A 21,729-nucleotide genomic window follows, 5' to 3' on the forward strand; every position below is an offset into this window, starting at 1 on the left:
CTGCCATTTTCATCTTCACTGTTGACTGCAGCCAGTCTGCTGTCTTCATCTTCACTGAGGCCAGAGTGCTGCTCCTATAGATCCCTCCCTCTCATAGCAGGTGTCCTGCTCCACCCAGCAGCTCCATGCCTGGAGCTGCTGGGCTACAGGGTCACCACCATCTTTGTCCTTCTAATTTGTATAGTCCCTCCTGATTGGCTGGTGGGCTTTGCAGAGGTATGGTCAATTTTCATATTTATCTTTTATTAGTGTAGATAGTTGTTTATTAAAGTTTCCTAAGTACCAGAAACAAAGCTAGGAGCTGTGAATACCAAGATGAATGAGACATGTTCCCTAAAGGAGGAGCTTGCTTTGTTATTATTGTATCTAGAGTCATAGCAAGAGCACATTTAACTGTAATATTACGTTTTAATATTCACAGTTGTGTTTCTGGTGCAAGACCCAAGTGCTATGGGACTTCCCAAAGAGGATGATTATGTCTGTCTGGGAAGGTGTTTGATGAAGTTCTTAGGCTTTAAAGGATTGCTGAAGAGAGGAGAGATTTAGTCATTATTACAAAGTCTCCCCAAAGTCAATCCTCTGCATGCTTATTAGATGTGGTCCTTATGCTCCCCACCATTTCTGCATACATTTTAATTCTCCCCATTTTCTTCTCACAATGAGTGAAAGCTAATTTTTTTTAAAGTCTTCGGCTATTAGGGGTAGATATTATTAAACAAATTATCAACAGATGACACACTCTCCTGGATAGGGATGTTGAGTCACTTTGTGGGCCATGGAAACCCTCTGAATAAGGCTATGGGGCATGGAGAGGAACTGAGAGGATCAGAGGTGGAAACTAGTTGGAGCAAAGCCAGCATTTCTTTCTGTGACTCTCCAGTTTGCATTCTAAAAAGGCCTGAGGCTTTGCCATCACAGATCCTAAATTATTCCTCCCTAGTCCAGGCCTCGCGTAGTAAAGAATGGGCACTCTCGAGAAGGATTATGCTCTGTTTCATTGGGTTGGCCAATCCTGTGTGCTGTTGCTGCCATTGTGTTTGTTTAATCAGGCTGCTGAAGTGGAGACAACTTGATGGAAACAAAATTGGGGAGGCGGGTGGGGGAAGCAGTCAATCTTTGGCTTTTCTTAAGTTGAGAACAGCTGTTGAGCAGATTTCTTTACCTCTCAGCCTTCTGAATTGTTCTCCTTTTTGATGGCCACAGATTCCTTAGGGCATAATTGAAAGCTGGCAGATGTTGACTTCTTTTTGGGCAGATGAGGAGGAAGGAGGCAAACTGCAGGGAGTGTTTTACAGGCAGAGGAGCTGCTATAATCCCGGACAAAGAGGAGCCTGTGGGCCATGTCCCTCATTGCCCAGCAGAAGATGGTGTTTTAATAGGATTGTTTTTACTGATGTAGATAGAAAACTGCGTATTATTATTCATTAGCCAACTCCATTTTCCATTTATCATATTCACTCTTTTTCTCCCCCCCGCCCCACAAAGCCTTTATTTTCTGCTTGAATAGGAATCATAGATGGGCTCAGAATGGAAGTGCTCACCTGAAGGAAAAAAATTATATATAAGAAGTAGGAACTGTACTGACATGTTATCTTGCTTGGTCATCATGTCCCTGCTTTTATAAGTGACCCTGTCCAATTTTTCCTTTTTATTTTTATTCTTCATGTTAGCACACTGGAATAAGCATGGTTTGTTTTCCTTTCTTACCAGTTTTCCCAAAAAAGCACATCTTGAAAATCATTAAAATGTTTCTAAGCATAAGGATTCTTCATTTAATGGGGAAAATTAGAAATGCAGGTGAACACTATGCATCACTATTGATCTCACAGGTCAATGTGTCAGTGTGTGGTATGCAATGATAACTGCATCGCATTGGATAGGAATTATGCTACAATAAACATAAAGTGTAACATAAATATGTTACAGATTCATTATGATTACACAATGATTTTTTTTTTGCTTATCAAAATAAATTTTTTTAAAAGCTCTTTTAAAATAAAGAAATACAGATGGGCAACGGTAGATGGAATCACAATCTCATTTCTCAAAATAACTATCATAAATATATTATAAAATATATTTCCTGTCCTTTTCAATATGTGCGTACACACAGAAGCATTAAATTGTACGTGCTCATCTATAAAGTGTTTTTCTCTCTTAGCAATCCTCAGTTAATGTTTTTAAGTGTGCTTGTGAAATCTCAAAAAAAAAAAAATTGTAAATGTAAATTTTGAGCTTTTCTCTGAGAGTTTCCTGGATTGTCTTACATGAATTCTAGAAATAATCTTCTTGGCCATTTTTCTCTCTCCAAAGCATCAAGCTCTTTTCTCCTTGATTGCTTTTTTTTATTGCAATTAGGAGCAAAAGTGTGGCTATGTGCTCCCCCCCCCCCCTTCCTTGTGACAGTACCTTTGCTGCTGCTGGTGGCATCTAATGTCTGGGAGGATGTTGTTGAAGCTTGGTGCCTGACATACAGATATCTACAATACGTGTGCCTTGTCCTACTCTTATGAACATAATTGAAACTAATGGAGATGTTGAATGTTGTTCCCACTGTAAATACCTGATATTTTTTGTCCTTTATCTTCTTGTCAAAGCTCCCCTTTCTCCTAGTAACTCAGACATTCATCTGCTCATTCATTCAATAAGCACATGGACTAGGGATTAGGGAGACAGTGGGGGAAAGAAAGCAGACAGGTCCCTGGGCCTCTGGTCTTGTAGAAGAAACAGGCATTAAGCAGGTAAACACACCAACAAATACACAGTTTTACCAGGAAGGAGACTACAGATGCTCTGCAGAAGAACAACAGAGGGAGCACAGTTCTTGTCGTAGACTCAGGGAGGCTGTTCTCAGGAAGTGAGCCAGTGGCTGCTAGGAAAATAACAGCCTGCGTATCCATCTTGTTCCAGAATCATTTTCATCCTGACGCACTGGCCCCTTTTCATAGATGTCACCTTCGAGACTCATTCTCTCCTCTTACAATAAGCTCTACCTCCAAGACCTCTCTTTTTGTTCAAAAAAGGATTCTGCTGGGCTGGTCCCCAGATCTCTAAATTTCTATAATTCTGAAATAAAATCAGCTTATAAACATAGTTTCAAATCTATCAATTTTTATACCTTCACAGACAATGATGGTTAGAAATAGCTTCTCAATTAAAAAAATATCTACTTATCAGTCTAAATGATTTTTTAATCTATATTGTTGAGATTAATACATATGTCCCTCTTTTTTCCCCTAGCTCCCCTCCATCCAGTTCCCACCCCACCCCAGGCCCTTGCCACCCTATTGTCTGTGTCCATAGGTACTGCATACATGTATATAAGATCTTTGTGTAATCTCTCCCTCACCCCCACACCCCTTCCCTCTGAAAATCATCAGTCTGTTCCATTTCCATGCCCCTGATTCCATTTCATTCACCCATTATTCTGTTCATTAGGTTTTTAAAAATATATATGTATTATTGATTTTTTTTATAGAGAGGAAGGGAGAGGGACAGAAAGTTAAAAACATCGATGAGAGAGAAACATCCATCAGCTGCCTCTTGCACACCCTCTACTGGGGATGCCCTTGATTGGAATCGAACCTGAGACCCTTGAGTCTAGAGGCCAATTGCTCTATCCACTGAGCCAAACCAGTTAGGCCTATTCATCAGATTTTTTAATAATCGAAGCAACTACTTGAGGAAAATCTACTAGAGTGTTAATACTACTCAGTTTATAGGATCATACACTAGCTTTCACAATCATCTGATCTAATAATAGAGTAATATGCAAATTAACCACCACCTCATCACACAAGCCACACCCACCAGCCAATCAGAACAATTATGCAAATTAATCCAACAAAGATGGCGGTTAATTTGCATACACGGAGGGAGGGAGGGGTAAAGACTGAAGACAGAATAGAATGAAGAGGGAGGATAAGTGGAAAGCAAGGTGGCTGGGGCTGCTGGAGGGAAAGCACTGGCAGCGCGTGTGGGGCAGGGCGAGGTGTGCAGTGGCAGCGGGCATGGTGGTGGAGGTGGCTGCAGCGGCAGGAGGCAGAGGGGGCGGCAGGCGCCACCGGTCCCTGGTCCCTCCCCACCCCACCCTGCCCACCGCAGCGGGAGAGGTGGTGGTGGTGGGAGGGAAGCCAGCCACCGCCACCTCTCCGGACCCCTACCCCCCCTCCAACCTCTCCTGCTGCTTGCATAATATTCCTGCAACAGTTGCCTAGTCTAAGAATAATGGATTGGAAGGAAGGAGAAGTTTTATTATTTTTCCTCAATGAGGTTTGCTCTTGTCCTTTGAATAATAGAGGGTTTTCACATAAGGGACAGAAGAAGACTGAGAAACAGAGGGAGAGATGGGGAGAGGGGGAGGAGAGAGAGAAATAGTTCTAGTATTTTAAGCACCGAGGTTCTTAGTGCTCTTTAGCTTTCCCTGGCTTAATAACCTAAAATGAATGAGATAGAGTTATACGTCAGTACCTTTAATTTATAGAGCTGGGCAAATTTCTCTGTTGCATCTTTTTCATTTTTGTTTGAGGACAATTCTCTGTGCTCTTCTTCTCTATGCACAGACCAAGTGGCCAGGACTGCTAATAGGTAATGGGTTGTCTTATCATAGAAGTTTATGGTAACCTTGTCCTCATAACGTCTTCCCCATGCATAGGAGCCATTTGGGAAAAATCTGTGAAAAAATTATAGTCCTGCTATGTGTTAGTAGAATGGCAGCTTAAAGCATGAGATTTTAAAAACAGCTCGTGGGCTTCTGAGCATGGCTTCTGTGTGGAACTACACAGCTCAGTGAGGGGTCAATGGGAAGGCCATATATTAGAACAGAGCTCAAGAAGGTCACAAAGGTCAGAAACCATTTCTTGGCTCATTAGAACTGGGATAGGTTTTTATGTTGGCACCTTGCAATCTTAAGTCAGCAACTCACCTACCAAAAAATAAAAAACATGTTTTGTCTCAAGTGCTTGGGTTATAATTTCCTGTTTTTCAAGAGACGTTTCTTATTCTTTAAGTTGCCTGAAAAATCACCTGCCTGTTTCACTGAATTTTGCTGTGTTGCTGAATTTTTAATAAGCTTTCCTAGACTTGATCCTACGGTGGTCAATGAAGTGAGAAATTAGGAAAAGGGAGCCAGAGGCAGATTAAAAGCACATGCTGACCTTTAAGCAGCCCCTCAGCCCGAGATGCTTTTGGGTAGAGAGAGTCTTTCTGTGGGGCACATTGTTAGAGATCTTGTTGCTTCCAAAGCATTCCCATATCTGCCGGAAGCCAGTTCCAGCATGTCATAATTACAAGTTTCATCGAAAGGTTGATGGAACTTGGGGACTCAACAAGGGCTGAGTCACATATATTATTGCCTTTTGGAGATGGCTAAAGGCATTTCCCCAAACCTGAAAAGGATACATTAATTGATTGATTCCTGCCAGACGGCTCAGGGCATCTTAATCTACATGTTATTGCCTCTTACAGGCCAAACACCTGAACCGTCATAGGCAAATTCTGACAATGGATTCTGTACCTAACCCTACCCTTTGATGTTTATATCTCCACCTCGCTTTAGGACAAATTGTGTTAATAAAAAGCAAGGGGTCCTGAGATGAGGAGAACTTGGTTTCTTCAGCCAAGCTCCTCTGACTCCCTATAATGCCTTTCAAAATTATGTTTCGTCTCTGGACTCTTATTTAAGCGCAGCTCTTCTCCAGATTGTTGAATGCTTCTGGATGCTATATCAAGACCACTGGCATTATATATCCTTGCTGTAACATCCCACTCTTCTCCCCCTTACTCAGAAAGTGTAACTGCCCATATGTAAGGCAATGATTCCGTGGACTGTCAGTCTTTCAGTAACAAGAAAGATGATGGAAATGATAGTGAGACTTGCTGGTGTGTATTACTATACCAGGTATGTAAAGACTTGTTAAAAACACTACAAACCACTCAAGCAAAATTTTGTCTTTCATAAAAAAGAAAAGAAAAGAAATTCCTCTGATTGTTCAATCAGTTAGTATTATAGAAACCTGGAACTGCTTTGTCAAAGCCATATGCTAAATGGACTTAAAATTTACCATTTTGTTGAATAACTGCAATCATATTTCATCAGAAATAATAATACCATCCATGTGTTGATCATTTATTCTCTACCACACACTATGTTCAGTGTGTCTACGTGACCTTATTTAATTCAGACAACAACCTTTTGAATAAGGACGTTATTAATCTTGTGTCACTGGTGGAGAAGCTGAGACTTAGAAAGAAGAAATAACATGTTCAGTCTCATATCACTGAAAGTGAACCCGAATGTAAACCCTCATCTGTGCCCCAAGCACTAACTTCAGCCTCACAGAATTAACACTAACTGGCAGGTTTGGGAAAATCATTTGACTGTCTCCAAAAGGAAGATGTTTCCGTAGTAAGAATATTGTAAAATTTTTTTTCCTGAAGCATTAAGAGAAAGTATCAATGCTCATTAATTTTCTGCCTGATGTGCATTTGTTAAAATAAGTATAATATGCATCTCAGATTATGCCTTTTTTTTTAAACAAGCAAATATTGCAGGAGTCTCCAACTAGAAAAACTGGCTTGGGATGAGTCAAAATCCAGGTCACTTTAAAAATACCTCAGTGCTTTTTAGCTATGTTTAAGTTAAGATACTTTTGTTCTGCTGTAATGATGTAAGTAGAACATATTTGACACTCATAAGAGATAAGAAATCTCACAATGGTTCCAGGAGAAAGCTTTCATTATTACTTCCATTTTGTGAACTAAAGGACAGACATATTGAAATATGTAACTACTGATTATAAAATGATAGCAAACAATTATTGAGCACATAATATATGCCAAGCACTCATTTAATTCTCAGAGTAGCTCTGTGAAGTAGATGATAAAGCTGAAGCAGGTAGATAACTTTCCCAAGGTCAAAGCAAAGTAGCAGAGCCAATGGAAGCCAGGTTTATCTCTAAAATCAGGTCACACTGTGTCATGTGCCCTTCTTCCATGCTTTCTATAGTATTTACATATTAAACACACCATATGTTAATATTATGTTTAAATATTTATTTTCTGGAGTTGCTTTCCATGGTGGTTGAAATCCACAGCACCAGCTTAAGTTTCTTTAACTTTCTAATCAGTTCAGTACCATTTTTATTTTTATTTCTTTCAGCACAGAATGATCATGATGTTAGACTTTTTCAGTTCATTCAATAAATTCCTCAGTCAATAAATGTTTGTTCAGCATATACTGAAAGTATCATCTAGAGTCCACTTTGCTAGGCATTTGGTGAAGTTACAAAGACTCCATTAATGCATTCCAGAATTCACATCTTAAAGGAGGGTCAGTGCTAAGGCTGACCCAAGTAACATAGGTAACTTGACTACGGATCAGGAAAAGGTATTATCATAAGAGAGTTGAGAATTAAGCATAGTAAGAATAGAAAGAAGGAGAAGGAATTCATTTTTATTGGGATAGAGAGCAGGAAAGAGCCCTCAAGGAAATGGAAATGAGATGGAATTAAAGCTGCCCTGAAGAATGAATATTTGCAGTTGTTGCATTCAGAAGGAACATTGTGCCTACTTCTCACATCCTGAGAGACACTCAGAACCAGAAAGGTTAATTGATTTCTCAAGGTCATCTGTAACTACTGCTTCAGTTCCAAACCAAAATGCTTCCTTAATACCCTTTTTTTCAAATATATTTCACAGACTATCCTGAATTTAGTGTTGGTTATGTGTTTGCATCTTAGATATTCTCATGAGGCAAATAAAATAAAGACAAACGTTTAGTAATTAGTAAAAATTATTAAGGAAAAGTAATGCTGACTAGGCAAATGCGGGTTGGGATCTGACAGAATATGTGCCAAGTCAGGCTTGGGGGAAGAGGAAGTAGCAGATGGAGTTTTATGCCAGTGATGACAGCAGGTGGGACACAGGTAATGGCAAACAGATGGGCCCCATAATGTAGAAAGACCACCAGCATCACATTCTTCATTGCTTTGTTCCCACACAGTCATAAGACCCAATGTAGTTCATTGCAAAGATCTTACCAAGCACAGACTTTTACAAAGGTAGCATGCTAGGTGTTTTAAAGGGAAAGTACAAAACTAAGGGGTTGCCATGCTCAAGCTCTGTACTGAAGCCCCAAAGAAGTAGGAAATATAAAGCAAGCACAAAAGGAGAGCCATGTAATGCGAAAAAGAGGACAAATAACGGCTACAAGAGAAATACATAAAAAGCACTTGTGGAAAAGGTGACACACAAGATGAGTGTAAGTCTGTAAGGTTAAAGGGGCCAGAAAAGCAAAGGAAATGTTCAAGGTAGAAGCTCAGAGGCAGGTAAATGCTGGAGAGGATTTTCCTAATTAAAAATGGCATAATGCAGTTAGAGACAGGCGAATACATGTCGTGGTGGCTAAATAATAAGGTGGTGGAGGCCCCTGATCATCACTGTGTGGCTGAGAACAAGTCACATAAGCCTCTCTCAACTTCCATTTCTGCATTTCTACAATCCCTTCTAGGTTTAGGGGTTAGTAGAAGCTTCTCAAGTTTCTTAGATTAATATTTCCCAAAGTACAGGACAGTATGTGCTACCACAGAATGCAGTGTTTACGTGGTATATATGTAATATTTGTGTTAATAATTAAATAAATTGTGCAAGGTTCCCTTCTATTTAAAAGCAAGTGATACTGATTTCCATCTTTATATTGGTATAAATTTTTCTTTAAAAAATGTGTTTAATTGAAAAATGCAAACCAAGTTATGAAAACGTAAGTATTTTCACAAATATATTACATTTCAATTCTTACAAATTTTACAGTCACACCATAATATAGCTCTGCTTATTTTGCTATGCAATTCATTCATAGACTCATTCATGTATTAAGTGACATTTATAGAGTGCCAACTCTGCGACCTTCTCTAGGTCCTGTGGTGATAACTTGGCAAATGAAACAAACACAATCTCTGCCCTCACAGGGCTGACATTTTTGTGAGGTGAGATTAACAACGATAAGCATGATTTATAAATAACAGGGTGTTAGTAGATGCCATGTGCTAGAGAAAAGAGTAGAACAGGAGAAGGGAGGCAACAAAGCAAAAGGGTATGCTTTAGAATAGATAGATTGTCAGGAAGGCCCATTGGAAAGGTGACATTTTATCAAAAATTTCAGAGTGGGGAGGGAAGGAGCCCTACAAATATCTAAGGCAGTGGTCAGCAAACTCATTAGTCAACAGAGCCAAATATCAACAGTACAACGATTGAGATTTCTTTTGAGAGCCAAATATTTTAAAGTTAAACTTATTCTAATGCCACTTCTTCAAAGTAGACTCGCCCAGGCTATGGTATTTTGTGGAAGAGCCAAACTCAAGAGGCCAAAGAGCCGCAGTTTGCTGACCACCAACCCAAGGACAGAAATAATATCATGCTTTCCTAACCACCGAGTAAAATTAATGTTTCAAGAAAGAATGTCCTCATGCCCCTCTGGACTCTTGCACCCTAGACTGGCACATGTCGCAGTGACTCTCCCCTCTTCCCCCCACACACACACCAGGGAACACATTACCTAGGGTATGTTTATTGGGGGAAAAGAGGATAGAGGAGGTGTGTTTTACGCAGAACTCAGTTTGAAATGCTAGAGAGACATGTGTGGAGAAAAGTTGTTGGAAACATGGGTGAATTTGGGTTAGAGGAAGTCGAATTGGGGGTCATTTTGTTATCAGAGGGGAGGTCTCCTTGCCCCACCTGTTGCCAGTGGAAATGGGCTTCTTGCAGAGGCTTGAGAAAAGGAATTTCCTGAGACTGGCACGTGAGTGGCATTTATGTGTGTGGAATTAAATCCCTGAGTTCCCTAGGTCCCCTCCTGCTCCGTCCAGCCATGGAAGAAGTCCAGCTGTGTCCTCAGCAGGGCCAGGATCGACGCCCTTGCCCGGAGTTCCCATCCCAGGCCTGCGCCGTCCGGGCCCCCTCAGGCTGGCTTAGTAGTTGGTGTTCCCAGCTGCAGTCCATCAGTCCGTGGCGTGGCTGTGGACCATGTGGCTTCTAGGAACACGAGCAAATGCAAGGAAGTGGGAGCAAAGCCAGAGGAATAAGCTGTCTAAGAGCATGAGAATTCCTTTGTCTGGGGACTTTAACCTTCTAAGATTTCACACACTTGCCGTGGCCCCACCTCTTCTGGCCAAGGATCTCTGTTCCAGGTTAGACTGGCACCTTTCCTGTGTCACCCCAACTTTACTGCACATGCGTCCATCTCCCCTTTGTTGGACCCCTCCCCCCAGTGACCTGCTTGGAATGGACGGATGGCTCCCTGGGGAGAGTAGAGTTGCAGCTTTACCGGGGAAGCTGTCCAGATGCCACGCTTAAACCGTATGCCCCCCCCCCCTTGCTTCTTCCTGTTGTTATTAGCTATCTAATTACAGCGGTATCAATGTCTGTCACTATAATACCTAAAACATGGCACCGCCTGGAGAAAGGAGGTAAACAGAACCCTGGAAACCCCTTTCTGTAGGCATTGGTGGGGGTAGAGGGACATTGAGAGAACTGACAGGTACGGAGTGCTCTGATGAGCCAGGCCCCTGACTCTCACCAAGACAACCTGCATGCATTATGTACTGACCGCAAAGGAGATAAGCAGTGACTATGGAATAAACATATTTATCGTTCAAGTGTGTTTTCCAGAAGATAAATGTGTGGTCTCTAAAGGAAGAGAGACCCGAGTTCAAACGTCTGTGGCGTGGCTGTAGACAGCTTGGCTAGCTCTCTTCCTCCTTGGAGTAAGAGGCCAGTTATTATACATCTGCACAAGGGGTTGTTGTGGGGCTTTAAGGAGACAAAGTATGTAACGGTGCCTGCTGCATAGTAAGCCCTCCGTAAGTGGTGCCTATTATTCAAGTAAATAAAGAGAACACTGTAGCTTCAAAGGGTAACAAGATTTTATGGCTGTCTTTAACATGTGGAAATTTGAGCATCTGTCGGGAATTATTAGCAACTAGTAGCCCTGCGCACAAATCTGTGAGCCAGTAGCTCACTGCCCTCCAGTAGCTCTCAGCTCACTGCCTCGCCCACCATAGTTTGCTGCCCTGCCCCCTCCTGTAGCCCTCCACTGCCCACTTGTAGCTCACTGCCCCACCCTCCTGCTGATCCCTGATCTGGTCGTTATGCGGACTGTCCTTAGGCCTCAAGGCGTAATGACCATTTGCATATTACATCTTTATTATATAGAATGGGAGGAGAAAATTCAACTAAATAAGACTGTTTAATCCTAGAAATGTTTATTTCGCTTTTAGGATTAAACAGTTTTTCTTATTTTTGCAACTATTATACAATTTGAATAAGATCAGTTATTTTTTGCTTTTTTAGTTCATTGCTTGTTATGCTTTTTTTAAGATTGTGAATCTTAATAATAGAGTCAGTTTCAAAAGTCACTAATAAGGTATTTGTCCAATACTGTACCATATTCTATTCCATAGTTTTGCTTTGAGCTTTATGTACAAGTATTGGTAATAAATATCCAGTTTTTTTTGTTTTGTTTTGTTTTGTTTTTTTGTTTTTTTTTTTTAATCAGTTCTTTTTTTTTAAATATATTTTATTGATTTTGTACAGAGAGGAAGGGAGAGAGATAGAGAGTTAGAAACATTGATGAGAGAGAGTCATCGATCAGCTGCCTCTTGCACACCCCCTACTGGGGATATGCCTGCAACCAAGGTACATGCCCTTGACCGGAATCGAACCCAGGACCCTTCAGTCCCCAAGCCGACGCTCTATCCATTGAGACAAACCGGTCTCGGCAATATCCAGTTTTAAGAATTTAAAAAAAAAAAAAAAAAAAAAGATTGTGAATCTCTTTAATGTAGACAATAGCTGCTTTCTGCAGAAAAAATGCACATAAACCTGCTAAAACATTATCCAAATTTTTGAAATGAAGCAAAAGGACAACGATGGCATTATAAAGCTGATAGAGCAGTGTCTAGCAAGCCTGGCCCTGGGAGATCCCACTGTGTCTGATTTACCAGTTATTAATTAGGGCCAAACTGCTATAAACTTACATCTTAACTTGAAGGAAGTTGATAAGGTGAAAATTGTTTTTGCCCAGTTGAGGCACAAATTATTTCTCTCCAAAAGAAAATAAAGTCCCCCAGGTCACGCTCTGATGGTCATGCTGTCCAGAAAGCAGTTTTGAATCTAAGTTAGCCAACTATATCCCAGCTTTCTTTTATTGACATGGGTCTCCTGTATCTTTGAATTATCTTTGCAGCCTTGCTGCTTCCCTCGTGAATAAGGTAAACAAATCTTTCTCATGCTCGGTATGTATTTATGGAGTCACAGTTGTAACTTTTTAAAAACGATACTTTGGTATATCATATATCAGTTAGGGTTTAAGCAAGAGCATATGTATGTTATATGCGGGTTTATGAGAAAATATTTATATACAGCTAATTAGAAGGATTTGGCCGCACGGTGCTTGGGCCCTGGCTAAGAGGTCTAAGGAAGGATGGAAGTTCCTGTGTCCGGTGCTGGCACCTGAAGCCCACGGACAGCTGGGAAAAGAAGATGGATGTGAAGCACAGCGAGAAAAGACAAGCGCGTGAAAGAGAAGCTGGTGCCTTCCATCACGCAGCTCAATGGGCATCTGACCCCGGCGGCAGGGAAGCTGCTCCTGCAGGAGGATCTGGCCGGGGCCCCACTGCTGCCCAGGCCAACACGGAGGGCTGCAGAGCAGTAACAAGCGCGTGGTGACCACACCCACCTTTCAAGAATTAAAAAACAAACCCAGAAAGCAAGACAGCCACAGCTCCACCTCCACTTTCCCAATCTTATACCAAATGTCTCTTGAGGCCCACAATGACCTGTAAATAGACAGAGAGGAACATTCTGAAAAACATTGTTCCAACTTAGCCAGGTTGATAAAATACAATTGTAGTGGATTGACAGTGTTGTGTCACCATCACAGGCATCCTGTTCCAAGACATTTCCATCACTCCATAAAGAAGCCCTGCACCTATTAAACAATTATTCCTCATTCTCCCTTTCCCCCGGATGCTGGCAACCAATAATCTAATTTCTGTCTCTATGGGTTTGCCTATTAGGGATATTTCATATCAATGGAATCATACACTATGTAGCCTATTGTGTCTGACTTATTTCACTCAGCATATTGTTTTCCAGGTTAATTACTCCTTTTTGTGACTGAATGATATTCTATTATGGATATTGGACATACTGCTATTTAGCCACAATGATTTTCTATCCTTCTTCCACCTACTTGTCTCCTGTTCAGCCTTCAGCCATCAGCTCAGTGATCGGGCCCTCAGACACCTTCTCCTGGACTCCAGTCTAGATGAGGTCAGATGTATTTTCAGGCCCTGCTTTTCCTTCTGCATAGCTCTTACCTTTGTCAGCACTAAACACTCACTTACGGACTATTTCATTGATGGCCTTCTTCCCAATTAGAATCTAAGACCCATGATACAAGGAATTATATCTGAATTAATTCTATAATCTATATTCCTTAGTGCCTATTGCAGGGCCTAGGCCATCAATACACTTTTGTGAAATTATTTCCCACTAAAAAGTATATAATTAGAAGCTGTTAATGTTCTTTCCTTCCAAATGGCATTTGAATCAGAATAGAAATAACATTGTCCATGGAGGGATTTCCCTGGCAGGGACTGAGAGGCATGATTCGTTTTGGGGAGACTCCTTTCTGCTCCTAGACTTGCAACACCCCATGCCTACTCCACCTGTAGGTCCAGCTCTCAGAGCCCATTCACTCTAAGTCTGTCCTGCTTCTATTTGTCTGAATTGAAAAACAGGCATATTTGGTTCCATGGCCATCCTTATCTCATCACTAGAAAAGTAATGCTCTGCTTAACTAATAATCTCTCCTTGTCTTTTCTCTCCGATATTTATAACATAAGCCTGATGAAATTTGATGGGTTTCTGTGATGTCTGCCACTGAAAGACACTTTTCTCCGTAAAGGGGATTGTAATTATGTGTTCAGTGTAACTTTCCTTACTTCCATGGTGCTGTCTCTTTGCAGTCTTTTCCTGATATTGTAATGGCATAAAAATAGTATTTCCTCTTTCATGCCCCTACTTTAACTCAGACACATTCATTTGCTTGCACATATCCTTTGTGCAAGTGTTTGCAGTCTACACCATACTGTCCTCTCTTTGGGTAATTACATCTGGGAAATTGCCAGTTGTTACCTTCTTAAACTGAAGGCTGCTTCATCATTGATATGTACAGACAGATGACAATAAACAGAGGCTCTGATCCAGTAAGGTTACAAGTTAACAAATTTTCTTGGTGGCAACATTCTTATTTATTTTTTTCTGTAGTTATTCATGAGAAGTATTTTCTCCAGAATGGTTGTTTTATGCTGCAAATGAGTTGCTTAAAATTTTTTTCAGTGAGGCATCAGATTAAGGGACAGTTGTGCCAAATAAACTGTTTCCTTTGCATGTAGAACCAGTATTGCTTATTTTTTGTTTATTATCTGATTTTTTTATGCCAACTCAATGAAAACTGGATTTTTGTTGTTGTCCTAGATATGGCTAAAACCTGCAGATGCTTATTTTTTCTCTCCAGGTGCAGATGGCGAACTAGATTTCGAGAAAGTTAATGGCTGCTCTCTGAAGGTTGAGCTTTGAACATATAATAGCTAGCCACAAATTTATTTCAAGAAATCTAAATAAAATAAAAATGGGTGCCTTGCCTCAAAGACTGTCAATAGCTTAGTTAATTATGCTAATGTAGTAAATGAAAGATGAACTATTTAGCCATAGAGGAAAAGGAGGGCACCATAAATATTGGCAACTCATAACTAAATATTCAAGGCTGAGTGAGATCTTAGTCCAGTAATCAAGACCAATTGATTATTTGGTCCAAGTAATCAATTCTCAATTGTTTGGATGGCTATTAGTGTCTGATGTGGTATATTTTTTGAATGACATACAAAATCTTGCTTATTGTGATTATAATTTGGCATTTCTTACAGCTTATCTATTGGAAGAACATGTGCTAGTTTGGTTAATTGACTGCCCATTCAACTTGGATGCTATATTTCTCATTTTATAAATATAAAGATTGTTTTGTTTTTTATACACATCTTTGTGATATTTGAGAGAATGAAAAGGGTATACTCTAGCTGAATCAACTTTGGAATCTAGACCAGATTAAATTGTTCTGAGTTTGCAAGATGGAGAGCCCGGCTGTCAGCAGTGGTGAATTCGCCAAGATAAAAGCCAACCCATGGGCACTTTCTGCTCCTAATGGAGGCAGTCACGCTCCCAAAACAGCAGCCCTCTCTCCTGCTATACTTTTAGTTTACTTATCTTCTCCTCTCTCTCTCTCTCTCTCTCTCTCTCTCTCTCTCTCTCTCTCTCTCTCTCTCTCTCTCTCTCTCTCTCTCTCTCTCTCAGGTTTTCCTAAGGTGGAGGTTAGCTGCTCTGTTGACCAATGAGTTTGCCGACCACCATCATATACTACCCTTTACCTCTTTGCACACAGTGTGCCACAATTGGCTAATCCTCACTGCTTCCAACTACACGGTAACATTTAGTCTAGTCCAGTGGTCGGCAAACTCATTAGTCAACAGAGTGGCAAACCATGGCTTGTGAGCTGCATGTGGCTCGAGAGCTGCGGTTTGCCATACACTGTTCTAAGGAGATGAAGAGACCTAATGGGGGTAAAGGGGGTGTCTTTAAATTTAAAGATACCCAAGTTAGAATATTTTTCCCTCCAGTATTCAGGATATCAGGCATTAGGCAAATGACAATTTTCCTTCATTTCAATTTCATCATATTTTTTAACTGGAAATGCTATGCTGTTATTCTTTTCTTCTTTTTAAAGATTATGAAAATTAAAATATATATATATATATATATATATATATATATATATATATATATATATATATTGATTTCAGAGGGGAAGGGAGAGGGAGAGATAGAAACATCAGTGATGAAAGAGAATCATTAATCAGCGGTCTTCTGCACTCCCCCTACTGGGGATCAAGCCTACAACCTGGGCATGTGCCCTGATCAGAATCGAACCTGGGACCCTTCAGTCCGCAGGCCAACGCTCTATCCACTGAGCCAAACCAGCTAGGGCTGTTGTACTTTCTTTTGAATATTAAATTACAACTATTTTTACAATGCCAGACTAATGTGGCACTGACATAGAGTAGTTCTCAGTAATTCGTCTGACTGGGTATCTGCTTATTCTTTTTGTAAAAAAAAAAAGTTGACAAATATATACAGTTCTTTGGATTAGAATTGATTTATGGAATCCAGCTGATTTGTGTGGTTTTTTTTCTGGGGAAAAACTACAAATGGGTACAGATATTTAGTCATTGGATATCCCCTCTGGTCAGAACATAGAAAATTAGGGGCTTTTTGGTTTCTATTTAATTTCAGCCTAGCCAAGTATAGAAACAGCCTCAGGGCATGGGCATGTGCCAGAACTCTCCTGACACTCTGAGCATGTGAAGAAAAATGCAGAAAAGCAAGATGGTCACATGCCCACATTCAGTCCTAGAGGAGTATGGCTTTCGGATAAGCATAAGCTGTTTCATATCCTGGTCTCTTCCTTAAACATCAAGCCTCTCCAGTCCTATCCCCTGAGTAATTGTGACCAGGTCAACACAATCAACATCCTCCTAAGATGTCTGTCGTTCAGACTTTAACTGGTGCACTTTGGTTTTTAAGTTTACTCTTAACAGATAATAACCCCATGACTAGTAGAGGGTCACTGATTTCCATCTACTGTAATAGGATAATCCATGAAAAGATCTACTTAAGGTTGCATGTCAGAAAAGAAACATCCATTTACTCAAAGTGCCCTTTCATGGGGGCACATTTTTTCCCTTGAAGTTGGGGTGTTTTTTAATGTTGACGTTGGAAGACTCCACGAGTGTCCTCTGTGGCTTTCTTGATTATGAAAGATTTCAGCATAAACCAATGGGCACTTTCCTAGCGAAATCTGCCTCACAGAAAACTGGCTCCAGCCAAATGGCCAGTTTAAAGGTCAATGTAAATGCTAGGATTATTAAGCAATAGTGGTTGAAGAAAGAGATTCAGTTTCAGTGGAAGACGGTTGAAAAGGGGGGGGGGGGGGCATTGTTTATGTCCTGTTCCCGCACTTGTTCCCAGAAGGCATTTCTTGGGCTTCCTCCTTTTTCCCACTGGGGTTTTATTGTCTCACATTGTCTGGGGAGGACAAAACTTTTCAACACATCCTTGGAAACTGGAGTGTTAAATTCCATACTTGGGGCTCTAGGGAACTAGCAAGGAAGAACACCAGACTCCCTCATTATTTTAATGGCTTCCCTGAGCTGCTGGGCGGAGGCCTCATTATAGCTTCAAGTCTCTCTGGGGACTGTGCAGGTGTTTTCTGAAGTTCAGGTGGACAGTGAAGAAGTGGTGTCAAAAGCACCCCCTCCCCCCCCAGGAGAGCATGGGCTGAGCCTTGTGTACACTTATGGTGTTTCCACTGGTAAAAGCAGAGCAGTGCACGTTCCAAATCAAACCAGGAACCCACGGACTGTATCTACCGAATGTGAGCGAACATGCCGTGTGTGCCATGCATGTTGATGGTTCTTAGCCAATAAAGACTGTCATTCAAACCCTCACACCTGCCCAAGAAGTCTCTAGGACCTTACATCCACTTCACATCGCTGCTATTTTGATATGTAGTTTTTGTACTTACCCATCTATGTATGGATGATTCATTTTGTGTGTGTGTATGTGCAGATATATGCTCAGGCTTGGTGCACAAAATTCATGCACTAGAGAGGAGGGGTCCCTTCTCACAGTCCAGGAGCCCTCAGGGGATGTCCTACTGATAGGAGGGGATCCTGTGTTCATGGGAAGGCGATGCCCTCGTCACGCCTCTGCTGCTGCCACTGCTGGCCACGAGGCTGCCTGAGACTTGGCCATCACAGCTGTTGCAGCTTGCTTGAGCCTCGCCTGTCTCTCATTGTCTGAGCCTCAGGCTCTCACAGTGGCAGCGGCCATCGGTGGTTTGCCTGAGTCCTGGGCCGGCCCTGGGCAAGTGGCAGCAGCCATCGGCCATGAGCTTCCCCGTGCTTAACCAATCGGGTGCGCTCATCCAGTGATGGGCAGACTGGGTCTTCCAGGGTTCTCCTGGCTGCAGGGGAGGGTGCAGGTCTCCCTCCGGCCCTGGATCATTGCGTTCAGCTGCTAGAGGAAATTCCCTACATTGGTTGCCTGGACACCTGGAGGCCTCCACTGACTCCCGACCCTGACCCAAGGGACTTGAGGGGTGATGGAGGTGGCCTGGGAATTTGCAAAGCCACAGGAAGAAGCTGCCTTTTTCAGAACCCCTGACCCATAGTACCAGAGGCCACGGTGGGGTGTGGCTGGGCCACGGCTCTAGCCATGGAGCTTGGACTTTCCCTCACCTGCCTTTGCTGCTGGTCTTTCCCTCGCCCTCACTTTCCTTAGCTGCTGGGCTGTCCCTCACCCTCACCCGCCTTCACTGCTGGGCTTTCCCTCATTCACCTGCCTATGCTGCTGGTGCAGAGGTTTCCTGTCAGAGCGGCTCTGCTGCCACTTGGCAGAAGGAACCTGTGATCCTTCTGGGCAAGCGGCAGTGATCATTGGAAGTGTTCATGGCCACTGCCACCACCATGTGGGGAGTACAGGCTGCCCTCCGCTGGGCCCACCTCCTCTGCCTTCATTCCCACTGCCATTACGTCCCAAATGCTGCAAGTCCCTGTCCCCATCCCCGTCCCCAACACTGCAAGTCCCTGTCCACCAGTGCTTGCTGCACACACAGCCTGCTGACGGTTGTTACTGTGACAGTGCCCTGACCAATTTGCATGTTACCCTTTTAATATGATAGTATAGACTAGAGGCCCGGTGCATGAAATTCATGCACAGGAGGGGGAGTCCCCTTGGCCCAGTCTGCACCTTCTCCAATCCAGGACCCCTCAGGGGGTTGTCCAACTTCAGTTGGACATCCCTCTCACAATCCAGGACCACTGGCTCCTAACTCCTCACCTGCCTGCCAGCCTGATTGTTCTTAACTGCCTCTGCCTGCCAGCCTGATAGCCCCTAACTGTCCCCCCCTGCCAGCCTGGTTGCCCCTAACTGCCCTCCCCCCTACCAGCCTGGTTGGCCCCAAGTGCCCTCTCTAATGGTCTGGTTGCCCCCAACTGCTTGCTCCCCTCTGCCAGCCTGGTTGCCCCATGCAGCCTGCTGTTCAGTTGTTACTGTGAGGGCATCCTGACCAATTTGCATATTACCCTTTTAATAGTACTATAGATAATATGAAGCATGTTCTCATGGATTTCCCAAACTGACAACCTCTTCAACATTATTTTCTCTCAAATCTTCCTTTCTTCTTGTATTCCAGGTCTCAGTATAAAACACTGTCATTTATCCAGCCTGTTTGCCTTCATTCCCTATTCACACTCCAAATTTCTTTCCTGACCACCTTATCTGCTCCCCAAGGCACTATCTTATTAGCCAGTTCAATTCCTTCAGAGTACTTATCATTTATTTATATGATTAAGTCAATTTCTTATTTACTTATTTGTTTATCTCTTTCTACTAGAATATAAGCCCAAGAAACCAGGGGTCTTTTGCTAGTTATTCCCTGCTATATCCCTGGAACAATGCCTGGAATGTGGTAGCCACTCAATAAGTATTTTTAATGAAATAAATTAACAATTATCTCCTTGAGATTATCACCACATTGTCTTAAAAATCACTTTTTTCATCCCTGATGCTGCTGCCCTAGTTAGACTCAGTGAAATTACTCATATTGCTGGCTGCAAGAGCCTCCGAGCTGCTCTCCTTGCTTTCACTCTCACCCTTCTCTAAATCACTACCCACTTTGTAGCCGGGCTCTTTCTAAACTGCCAAATGGCTCCTATTAATGGTCTGCCTAAGCAGTTCGCATCACAATATGCTTTGCAAACCTTTCTACGGTAAAGGCATGTGGAGATACAGCCTGAAGTTACCCAACACAAGTACCAAATATCTTAGGAATCTCATAATTATCTTACAAATGCATGCAGACTTTGCATTCTACTCCTTTAGTAACAAATATTTTGAAACACTCACCACTAAGCAGAGCCAAAGCTCCAGGAAGACATTTCTTGTTTATCCTGTGGTTTGGGGATATGGGTCACAAAGGATACCAAAGTCTTGAGAGACGCAGAGGCAGATGAAGGCCAGATGAGTCATTTTGGTGCACACGGTCCTTCACAATCTGACGCTGATGATCTCTCCCTGCTCACCCCTCTCCGCTCTCATACACACCTCTTAGGCCAGCACTCTCACTGCCACCTCCTGTCCCAGGCTGGGTTAGTTCCCCCTTTTCTGTTCCCCCTCTGAACCTTGAACATCTTCTGTTTGTACATTACCAGTCCTTGTTTATTTCTGTGTGTGTAGCACTAACCCACAATACCGTAAAGAAAGAAGATGTGCCTTACTCATCATAACCCAAACCTGGCACTGTGCCTGTTATCTCAGAATAAATAAACATCTACAGAATAAATTGGCGAATGAGTGAATGGACTACCAACTATTTTAAGCCAATATTCATTTAAAGCTGTAAGGACCCTTATATCTGAGAATAAATGATATCTTATTTCAGTAGCCTCCTCCACATCATTTGTTCCTTTCTTCCCAGCACAGACTTGTGAAAAGATAAATCCATTTAGGGTTGATTTGCCTGCCTCAGGACTGAAAACTACTATATTGCCCAGGACCAATGCACCAGTTCAAATTTACTAAGAAACACATACTTTTCAAAAAACTTCCGTCTTCCTTGGGAACTTGAATTTTGAAAGCACAGAATTTCCCTAGCTTTAAGGAGCAATTGAAGAATAGATTTTTGATGACATTGTTTGTTTTTTTATTTAGAAAGTACCTAGGAATCAGATGTAATCTACATAGTTTCAGAGGAAAGTTGAGCCCAGGTTTTAGAAGACACTGGACATGGCTGTTCCATTTTCATAGAGAATCATAAATTGTCTATGCCCTTATCTCATCTCTTTCTAACATTCTAGAAAATGTTGTCATAGGGACTATAATGTTTGATTAGCTAAGGCTTATTTGAATGTTACCTCAATAAGTATAATTAATAAGGTTCACTGTTTAACACAAATAAACAAAAACAACACTTTGCCAGTGAAGCACAACTATAGGGGCCCCTAGGCCTTCATAGTCTCTTATAATTATTTTGGTTAAAGCCAAGTATCTGCATTTCATGCACTTTTCCATCTGGCATGACAGAAGCTCAAGAGGAAAGTTTTGCAGATGCAATATTTTTATGGAGGGAAGTGGTTTGCTTTCATTAAAAAGTCTGAATGGGGACCAGAGGGAGAACAAGGAGGAACAGGAAGCAATAGAAAGGGATCTGGGTCCAAGGCCATCCCTAGGTGCTGCATACACACAGCAATTGGCCAAGAATTAAAGTCAAGCAGATGTGAGTCCATCTCCTGAGACCTCACAGTCTGGGACCAACACTGGCTCAAGTACATTATTAAACATTGCCTTGGCCATTGATACAAATACTCAATAACAGCCAAAATAGATGTATTTATCAGCAGAAATAAAATTGTAAGCATTATTAATCAATGTTACCTCAATAAGTATAATTAATATGCAAGCAAATAAGAGCAGTCTACCCCCTCTCACTGAAGTATGCAATATAAGTCAAGATACTTTTTTTTATAAATAGCTAGGTAGTTACAAATAGTTTTT

At 41.8% G+C, this 21,729-nt stretch overlaps 1 protein-coding gene across 1 annotated transcript in view; it reads left to right on the forward strand.

Moving 5' to 3' along the window:
* NAP1L1 (nucleosome assembly protein 1 like 1) overlaps window positions 1–21,127 on the forward strand; it is a 458,483-nt gene extending 437,356 nt beyond the window's left edge. Inside the window, exon 14 of the mRNA XM_084876315.1 lies at window positions 21,116–21,127. The gene's annotated coding sequence lies outside the window, so the exon portion shown is untranslated. The remainder of the gene's footprint in view (window positions 1–21,115) is intronic.
* Window positions 21,128–21,729: the final 602 nt, after the last annotated feature.

The sequence above is a fragment of the Pipistrellus hanaki genome (assembly GCF_964339955.1).
Source record: "Pipistrellus hanaki genome assembly, chromosome: 3".
NCBI lineage: Eukaryota > Metazoa > Chordata > Mammalia > Chiroptera > Vespertilionidae > Pipistrellus > Pipistrellus hanaki.